Below are 9,249 nucleotides of genomic sequence, written 5' to 3' on the forward strand. Positions count from 1 at the left end.
TACAAGAACAGAGCCAGTGGTGGGATGATCTGTCCCTGTGCAAGAAGCTGCACAGCCCCTGCCTGCCCCACAGCAGACACCACGGGGGTGGCATATATGGGACTGGACCCTTGAGGGGTCCTGGAAGAGGTGGGCAAGGGTTTTAGCCAGGAGAGCTGCCCAGGGGAGCCTGGAGGAGCCACACACCAGCTCTGCTAGACTCTGCTTTTCTGGGCAGCTGGTGCAGCTCAGAACTCCCACTCCTTTTAATTAAACCAGCAACTGCATTTTTCATCTCAAGGACAGGCCACGCATCTGACCGCACTGCCCAGGAGGGAGCTCAGCCAAGCAGCACTGGATGGAATCCAGGCACTCTCTGCCAGCCCAGCTCGTCCCTGGGGGCCCGTGGGCTGCCTGCTGAGAGCTGGGAATCCCCATCCTCACTTCATCTCCCAGTCCCAGGGTGGGCAGAACCCCATTCCCCTGCCTAGCTCAGGGTGCAGCTCAGTGCAAGTGCAGAACACACAGTACTGTGGGACAGGAAGGGTTTTTCTCCCTGCTCCAAGCATGGAGAAGCAGGTCTCTCCTGTGGGACACCCAGCACAGGGGGTGTGTGGGCCTCTCGCACCTCTCCCTGGGACACACCACGGGGGACTCCAGGTCCCATCACTCACCTCCCCTTTGTGGCAAGGTCAGGAGCACCGGTGTGTCCATCCCTCTGGGTCTAATGAGCTTTCCTGTCACGGTTCCCCAAAGCCTCCAGCCCCTGCCCCTTGAGGATGCACTTGGGGTGAAGGCTGGACTCTCCCACCTTCCCCTCCTGCTCAGAGCGTTGGGGTCTCTGTGAGTCCCACCCTCCCAGTGTAAACAGCTTTCCCGATGTTCCATCCCTGCCTCTGCCAGGCACAGCAACCACATAACCATGGCAACAGTATCCCTATAACAGCCAGGTACATCTGACATCCCCATGGCAACCAACTCCCGGAACAGCCGATGAGGAGCTTTGCTTCCTCAGTGCTGGAGAGGGATGGGGGGGGATTCGAGCCATTCCAGGTCAGGTGGTGGCAGGGACCTGGGGACAGACACAGCTGGGTAGAGTTTTTGACTCGAGTGTGGACCAGCATAAGTCTCTACAGCCTCCGTCCTGACAGGTGGGATGCAGTGGGCACATGGGATGCACCAGAAGGCGGCAGCCCCGGGAGCAGTATCCCCCTGATTGCTGCATCCCTGCTCCATCCTGCCTGCGCTGTCAGTGCCATCGGGCCAGCGCTCCCTGCTCCAACTCAAGTTTCTTGGAAACGTCCATCCCAAACAGTGGCGTTGTGCTTCCTGCCACATCCTCCTCCCACGCCAGTCCCCGCTAAAGAGCTGCTCCGCCTGCTGCCCTCACCTTGCCCTCCTCGGGGGCCGCCGGACCCTCCCACGCTGCCCGCCCGGCGCCTCCTGTCCGCGCTCATCTCCCAGCAGCCCTGACGCAGTCTGTCGTTGCAGATGGCAATTGCATGCCATGCAACTTTAATGTGTCAGGCCTGAATTATTGAGCCCTGCAGCAGACTGCGCGCACGCAGGCAGCACCCGGCAGCCCTCCTCCTCCTCCTCCTCCTCTCCCTGCCCCCGTGTGCCTGGCCAGGCAGCAGCGGGAGGGGGCTGGTGGGAGGTCCAAGGGTTTGGGGTCTGTCTGGGTGCACAGGGGTGCTGTGGCCCTTGCTAAGCGCCGTGGCTGGGAGGTGTGGGTGGAAGGGTGGCTGAGGCTGTCACCAGATCGGTCACCTGGGGGTTGGTGAGTCCCCAGGCAGGTGTGTGGGGAGGGACGTGTAACCCTGCTGTCCTTGCCTCAGCATTTTCTCCCTGTGTCCTCATGAAACCCCGGGTCAAGAGGCACAGATCATCCCCTGGAGCTGCGCTGGGAGTGCTCAGCCCTCCTGCTCACTGTGCTGCCAGACCCAGGGAGGCAAAGCCTTTCCGCCCCAGTCGATGTAAATCCCGCGGTGGATACAGACAGAGCTTGCTCCCTGGCCGGACACGGCTGTCACTGTGCTGCTCCGGGGATGATGAAGGGCTCAGAGAATGCCCTGGCTGCTCTCTTATTTTTGCAGTTTGCCTGAAGCACCCTGCAGCCACTCGATGATTTTCTCATCAGAGTAGCAAGGCTTGACTGCCCTCCCCACACAGCCCCATCCATCACCCTCGGCTGGCACCACCGTGCAGCTCACAGGCACTGGCCCTGCCCTGCTCGGTCCCTGGCTGTCCCTGAGCCCTGCAGGCAGTGTCTGCGCCATGGCCAGCCTGGGGGCGCAGCTCTGTGCATGCAAAGGGACCCTGTTTTCTCTGGGGGAGCCCATGCACAGCCTGCTTGCTCACCCCTCCTCCTGCCCCGTGCCCCAGCTCCAGGTCTCATCCTCCCTGCTGCCATCCCCACCCTCCGGAGAGGGGATCAGGGACCCCTCAGAGCTTCACCCCGGTCTGCTGCACGCTGGGTGAGGAGCAGCTGGCGGCCAGGCACTCACTAGCGGGAGATACACTGGGAGAAAGCCCAGCTCCAGTGCCGTGGGGCAGCTCTCCAGGGCCCTGTTCCTGGGAAACACCCTGGGTACCTGTGCCACAGAACCGAGACAGAGCCGAGCGTGGCAAAGTCAGCCCAGAGCTGACAAGGGGGTGTTGGGGAGCTCAGGGCACTGAGAGTCAGCATTGTCCCAGCAGCACATCATGTCACAACACCTGGAGGAGCGGGGAAACACAAAAGTGGCAGGGCACACCCAGTTTGGCATCAGGTAGGGGTGCAGGGGCCATGGGCATGAGGGACAAAGGCTTGGCTGTACCCACAGGGACCAGAGCATTGCAGGGGGAGTGTGTCAAGGGACAAACAGCAGCTGCCATGGTCACATGGCTGGAAGGGAGCAGCAGGCAGGAAAGGGGGACACTGAGACATGGGAAATCAGGAAAAATGTGCTGGTGATGCAAAGCATCAAGATTTTCAGCTGCTGCTAATTGAGTTTCTTGGAGAGGTTGGTGGGGAAACCTGCGGGGGGGCTGGACTCAGGACTTTATCCCTGGCAATTTAGAAGAGGGCTGTTGAAGACCTGCTCTGTCGAGCGGAAAAACCACTTGAGTCGTGCTTAACTTCATCAAGGGAACTGCATAGAAATCAGGGAGCTTGCTAAGAGAAATTAATAGAGCAGCCAGGGGGGCAGGCTGCCTGCAGACAGCATGAGAACCGCTCAGATCCGCATGCTGGAGACTTTCAGTAAATGAACACGTCCTTTAACAAGATTTGCAAGGCCAGCACGGCCAAGGAGCAGAGTGAGTAAATGGGTGGGAAAGGTCATCCCTCAAGGAAGGGAGTTGTGCCAAAATGAAGAGCACATGAAAGGGAGGGAAGGTTACATGAAAAACAAGAGCAAAACAACCCGCAGAGAGCCTTTGAGGAAGATCTTGGCAACAGTTTAAAATTGCAAATAATTTTGCAGTGCTAAATTTGCTAAATTGTTGCCATAGCAATGAGAGTTTGGGGATGTCCGGGGTGCATCAGAGTGCTGCAGCTTAGATTTACCCCTTTGGATGAATCTTGGGGTAGGATCTGTGAGTCCTGACAGCTCTTTCTGTTAGGACAAGGAAGCCAAGTGTTTCTATCCCTGAAGTAGACATCTATGGCCCACAGAGGGGTGATGCTGAAGGAGCAGCCTTGGCACATCCTGGCTGGTGAGCAAAGGAAGGGCTGGGACTGCAAGGACAAAGTCTGCGAGTACAAAATGCAGCTGCACTTGCTGTCAACTGGTAGGAAATTAGGGCAGTCGCTCTTGTGAGAAATCAGCCTTGCACCAACAGAAATCAAGCTGTTACACCAAATGCAATCCTGGATAAATTTATCTTAAGAAGAAAGCCTGCAGAGGAAGATAAAATCAAGTTAGCAGAGGCTGAGAACACTGTCCATAGACAAAAAGCCACTGTTCCCTTTATGGCTTGCAGATTAAAGTTTTCCCTTAAAAATCATTTCCCCCCACTCAAACACTACCACTAAAATTTCCCTTGAGCCCCAAGCGCTAGGCAATATGTTGTTATGTGTGAACAGAGCTCTCAATGGAGCTTGCATTAGAGAAATCATATTGAAGCTTCCTGTTGGCTGAGAGAGGTGTCTACAATCGGAGGAATATTACAGATTATTCTTACTTTACATAAATATGCTTCATCACCTCCACAGCTAAAACACAAGGCTCTGCATTTTGAAGAGGAATGTTTTTGGCTAAAATTAAATGGGCTTGGAATAAGTGCAATCCAGAGGCTCCTGGCTCAGCAGGAGGGAGGGAGGTAAGTCCCTGAGGGCCCCGTGTGCCAAGTCCTCCTGAGCAGCTTTGCCCCAGGGCTTGCCTGCAGTCAGCAAATCTCCTGCCAGCACAACTACAAATCCCAGATGAGCCCATGAGGATTGTTGTTCTAATTAACTAATGAAGCCGTCTCCTGTTGGGAAGATGGATAATCTTAGCTGGAGGCTTCCTCCCCATGGTGGGGGAGGACCTGGAGCAACACCCACCTCCTCCCAAGGGACCTCATAAATGTTTGTACACCCCGGGGCTGTAGGTGCTGCAGGGAGGTGCTCCCAGGCACAGCATCTCCCTGCACCCTGCCCTCAACCTGCCTTCAAAAATCTGACTCTGTCTTCCGTCTCACCCTGCCTTCAACCTGCCTTCAAAAATCCATCTGACCCCTTCCTCTGTCTTGCAGGTCCAAAAGCAGCTCGGCTGCTCTCAGCCCTGAGTTTTCACTTTGGTCTCACAGTTTTCAGGCAAATCACAAGAGAAAAATTAACATTTGAGGAGGGTGAAGTCTGTGCAGGATCTCCCCGAGCTGCAACCATGCGCAGCACAGGAGGATCCACTTCAAAGGGAGGAGCCACTTCATTAAAAAAGAGAACTAGAGCTTTTGATATCAAGATAAACATCCTGATACACATCAAAGCAGCTTCCTCTCCTTGTCCTCAGACACCCTCTCCTGCTTCACTTAAGTTATGGATTTTGGAATTATACCTCTGCCTAATCCATGCTGTGCTGCATCTCATCTGGATGGCTGTTTGGTGGGGGAGATTCTGGGTGCTGTTTTGTGGTGTGTGAGACCTTCAGGTCATGTCCATGAACCTAAACACTCTGTCATTGCCTTCTGTTCCACACACGAAGAACTAAGAGCTGCTGGTGAAAGTGATTCCATTTCCATTGAAAAACATCATATTTTTAAAAGAAAGTGCTGTAGGGAAGGGGCCAAAGGCCAGCTGGGTTGCCTGAGAACCCAGAGACATCCATCCCTTTGGACACCCACCTTGAATGGATGCAGGCCCATCCTTGGGCACCCAACAGCCTGGGAGAGAGGACTGAGGTGAGGATGCAGGGGTGGTGTGTGCACAGGGTGCTGGGGGAGTCACACCCTGTGGAGAGCCTGGTTCAAGCATGGCTTAAAGAAAGAGGCCATGAAGGTATACAGCTGATGGGAAAGTAAAAGGCAGCTGTAAAGCAGCAGTTTGCAGGCTTGATTTTGTAAATAACTAGGTTCTCAGGCACCTTTTCTATAAACAGCAGGATTCTCAGACAGTCTTCTCATAACAGTCCTTGGCTGCTCTGGGAACAGATATGAAGGTTTTGAGAACAGATATGAAGTTTTTGAGAACTTTTCATATCACAGTGAGAACACTAATTTTGGTTTCAATAAACAACCACGGGTATTGTAAACAAAAGGAGGGCTTGGAGTTTTCTCTGTAACCTATTGTGAGCTCGGATTTTGCAATGTGCATGAAGTTAATTAACACTATTATAAAGGGTGACTGATTTCATCAATAAATCGGAGTCAATGCTGATCAACAACAAGATGGGTCATCTCCCTTTGCTTTCAACAGGATTTCATAAGGCTCAAGAGCCTTGTCCAGTTCCTAATGCCAACACCTCGTGCTTTTGCTGTGGCCAGGGCTTTATCAGGGTGGCCATTGGAGCTGGGCCGCAGGTGAGCTGTGGCCAGGAGTTCTGCGTACCCCTCATCAGGTCACCCCAGGCCTTGGGGCACTCTTTGGGACAGGAAAGAAAAGAGAAGTGGCTGATGCAGTGGGGAAGACACAGGACTGAGCATTCAGCTATTGGCAGGCAACTACAGACACAGCCCAAAGCTGCTCTCAGGGCAGCCATTTGGGTCACATTGGCTGTGCTCCAGGTTTGTGAGATGGGGCTGGGCTCAAGAGGGCACAGTTCATCACCTCCAGGTTACTGTGTGCTGGCTGGAGCGAGGCACAGGGGCAAAGAGCTTGCTGTCACTGGCAGGTAACAGCTTTATTAATTCAATTCTTCTAGACATGAACATAGACTCTGGACATGGGGCAGGCCATGCAGGAGGGAGAGGATCAGGAGGGTGGTACAGCTTTGACTTGCTCCAGAATGGGTTAAAAACAAGGAAAAATCCTCCATTAAAAACAAGGGAAAATCCTCCCCCCAAGTCTCCACTACCCCAGGGATCCATTCTAGCTGCCCTGGCTGTTTTGTTTCAGCTGCCCTGTCCAAGCTGCTGTGTGCGACAGAGGCAGAAGGAGTTGTATGCCCAGGCTGCCCAGCGCAGTATCTTCCAGGCCCCATGGCCACTAAACAGCAACACTGAAATCCTGTTGAGGCACACTGGTGCTTTCACTTGTGTTTCTAGCCTGGAGAAGATCATGCATGCCCCAGAAGAAGCCCACCCTTTTCCCTGTGCTCTCTTGGCTGTCACTCCAGCCCTCAAGTGCAGACACATTGCATGTGCCTGGAGAGGGGGTCTCACCAGGCAGGGCTTGTGATGGAGACCCCCAGGAAAGGCGAGGGCTTCGTCTATCCCAGACCTCTCACACCAGCATCCCCCCACCAGCCCCATACGCCTGCTGGAGCCTGCACTGCGCCCCAGCACTCGGGGCTCGCTGGGGAGAGACTGGGGCGCAGCCCTGCCCCGCTGCCCCGGCACCGCCCCGAGCCCCAGCCGGAGGGGAGCAGGGCCGCGGGAAGCGGGGGCCACGGGATGTGTGCAGGCGGAGGCTGGAGCACAGGGAGCCGTGGGGCGCCCCAGCCTGGCCTTTCACTGCACCCCTGCACCCTCCAGCACCGCTCACTGCAACCCCCTGCGCCTCTCACTGCACCCCTGCACTGTTCGTTGTCATCCCCTGCACCCCACTGTTCCTCCCACAGCCTCCTTCAATGCACCCCTCGCTGCACCGCTCATTGTGCCCCCTGCACCTCTCACTGCACCCCACCACTCCGGGGAAATCCCGGTTCCCAGTGTCCCACATCGCTGTGTCCCACTCGTACCTCTGCTGCTATTCCCTGCGCACAGACCTGCAGCTCCCAGGACACCACACATCCCCCAACACCACCCTCCTCAGCTGCCAGCCCCCTCCTGCAGTCCCATCTCAGAGCACCCCTCATCCCCTTCACCTCCTGAACGCAGGGGAACAGCCCACCCCACTGCCCCAGCACCCCAGAGCTGAAGGATTGGTGCTGTAGTGCCTCAGGGCTGGAAGGAGTGGGTGTAGACCCAAGTGAGGAGCATGGCAGAATGGCAGGGAGCAAGCCAGGGTGTTGGGGAGTGTGGTGGGATCACGGGGATCCCAGCAGGCTGACTGGGAACACGACAGGACAACCAGTGGAATGATGTGGAGCACAGCAAGGTCAGTGTGGAGCATGGACAACCACAGACCAGCCATCGGAGCTTCCCCAGTGCAAGCAGCAGGGCTCAGGAAGGGAGATCCCACCTTCCTCTCCTCTTTGCCCGCCCTGATAGGTCCCAGGAAGAGAAATCCGGGGCAGAGACATTTGCAGGCCCCATCACTGCGAGGCCTGGGGCCAGAGCTCCTGGCCAGCAGCCAGGTGGTTTCTGCTCCTGCTTGGGAGCACAGAGGATGTTTTGTATGCAGTGGTGGGAGCACCATGCCCACCAGGGCTGACCCTGCTGCCAGCAGCCCCACAGCCCCCAGCTCTCGCCCACTGCATCACGAGGCCTCTGTGCCTCTGTGGCATGCCTTTCTCTCCCACCCAGGGTGCACAGCTGGGATGGGATGAGGGACAGTGCCGTGGCGCCACAGGCCTTTCCAGCACTACCTGCCCATGTTTCTCCTCTGCTAGATGATGTCTGGGCTGTGATGTTGTTGCTCACTGCTGCTGTGACACCTGCTGTCCCCCTGCCACTTTGCTGTCGGGCCCTGTGACTGTGCCCCTGGTGCCTCTCCACAGCTTGGCCATATGTGGGGTGCTCCAGCCAGCTGCTGTGCGCACCTGGAGGATGTGGGGTGCCCTGGCAGGCTCCTGGAAGATGGTGGGGCAGGCAGTGGGCCAGGGTGTGGGGTGGAAAGGGCAGGAGTTCAGGGACACCTAGCCGGGAAGTTACAGGGACGTACTGCAACCTCACCCTGAAAGTCGTGCAATGGCATCCAGGCAGTGATGAGCCAATCCATCATCCATACATCCTCAAATTGGAATAACAGCTGCTTCAATATGGACTGCTTGCTCACCTTCCTGCCTGGGCTTGATCTGGCATGGACTGGCCTCTGCACGGTCTCCTCATCTTCTGGGAGAAGTCGCAGGCCACCTGCCAGCCCTCCAGCACGTGGCATCTGGCATGGCACACCATTTTCATGATGTCTACATCATGATGTACACTTCCTCTTCCTGGATGTGGCAGAGATTCTGAAGGCAGACAGCACCCTGCCCCATCCCCACGGAGGCTGTGCACAAACTGGTGAAGGTGGGGGGTCCAGGTGTGCGTCAGAGGTCCCATCTCCAGGAACACACCATGGTATGTCTGCAGCTACTGCTACCTGATGATGATGACCCATGTGCTGAAGCAGGAGGATCCCTCCTGGAGCAGGAGGGCCTCATCAGAGCATGTGGCAAGCCCAGGCTGTGAAAGCCCCAGGAAGAAGTCTGCCAAGAACCTGGACACTAAGAGACTGCGGCTTCTGCACACGCTGCCTCCCCAGCACAGAATCACCCACCCCAGCCTCCTTCCCTGCGGAAGGATGCAGCCTGGGCTTCCTGGCCTCCACTCCTGGCACTGGCCCTGCTCTGCTCCACAGGCAGCAGCACATCTCCCAGGAATGTCTGATGCCCACCCCAGGTACTGCTTGCTGTAAAGGGTAAATAAATTACATCTGCCCCATGCTGTGTGGGCTGGGAGTTTCTGAGTCTGTAAATAGCTGAGTTCCCCTCATGCTCATCTCGAAAGTGAGAAGGGGAACATTCCCCAGAGAGGGGGAAAGAATTGGTCAGTTGCCATCACTGC

This window comes from Melospiza georgiana, chromosome Z, assembly GCF_028018845.1.
Source record: "Melospiza georgiana isolate bMelGeo1 chromosome Z, bMelGeo1.pri, whole genome shotgun sequence".
In the NCBI taxonomy this organism is placed as follows: Eukaryota; Metazoa; Chordata; class Aves; order Passeriformes; family Passerellidae; genus Melospiza; species Melospiza georgiana.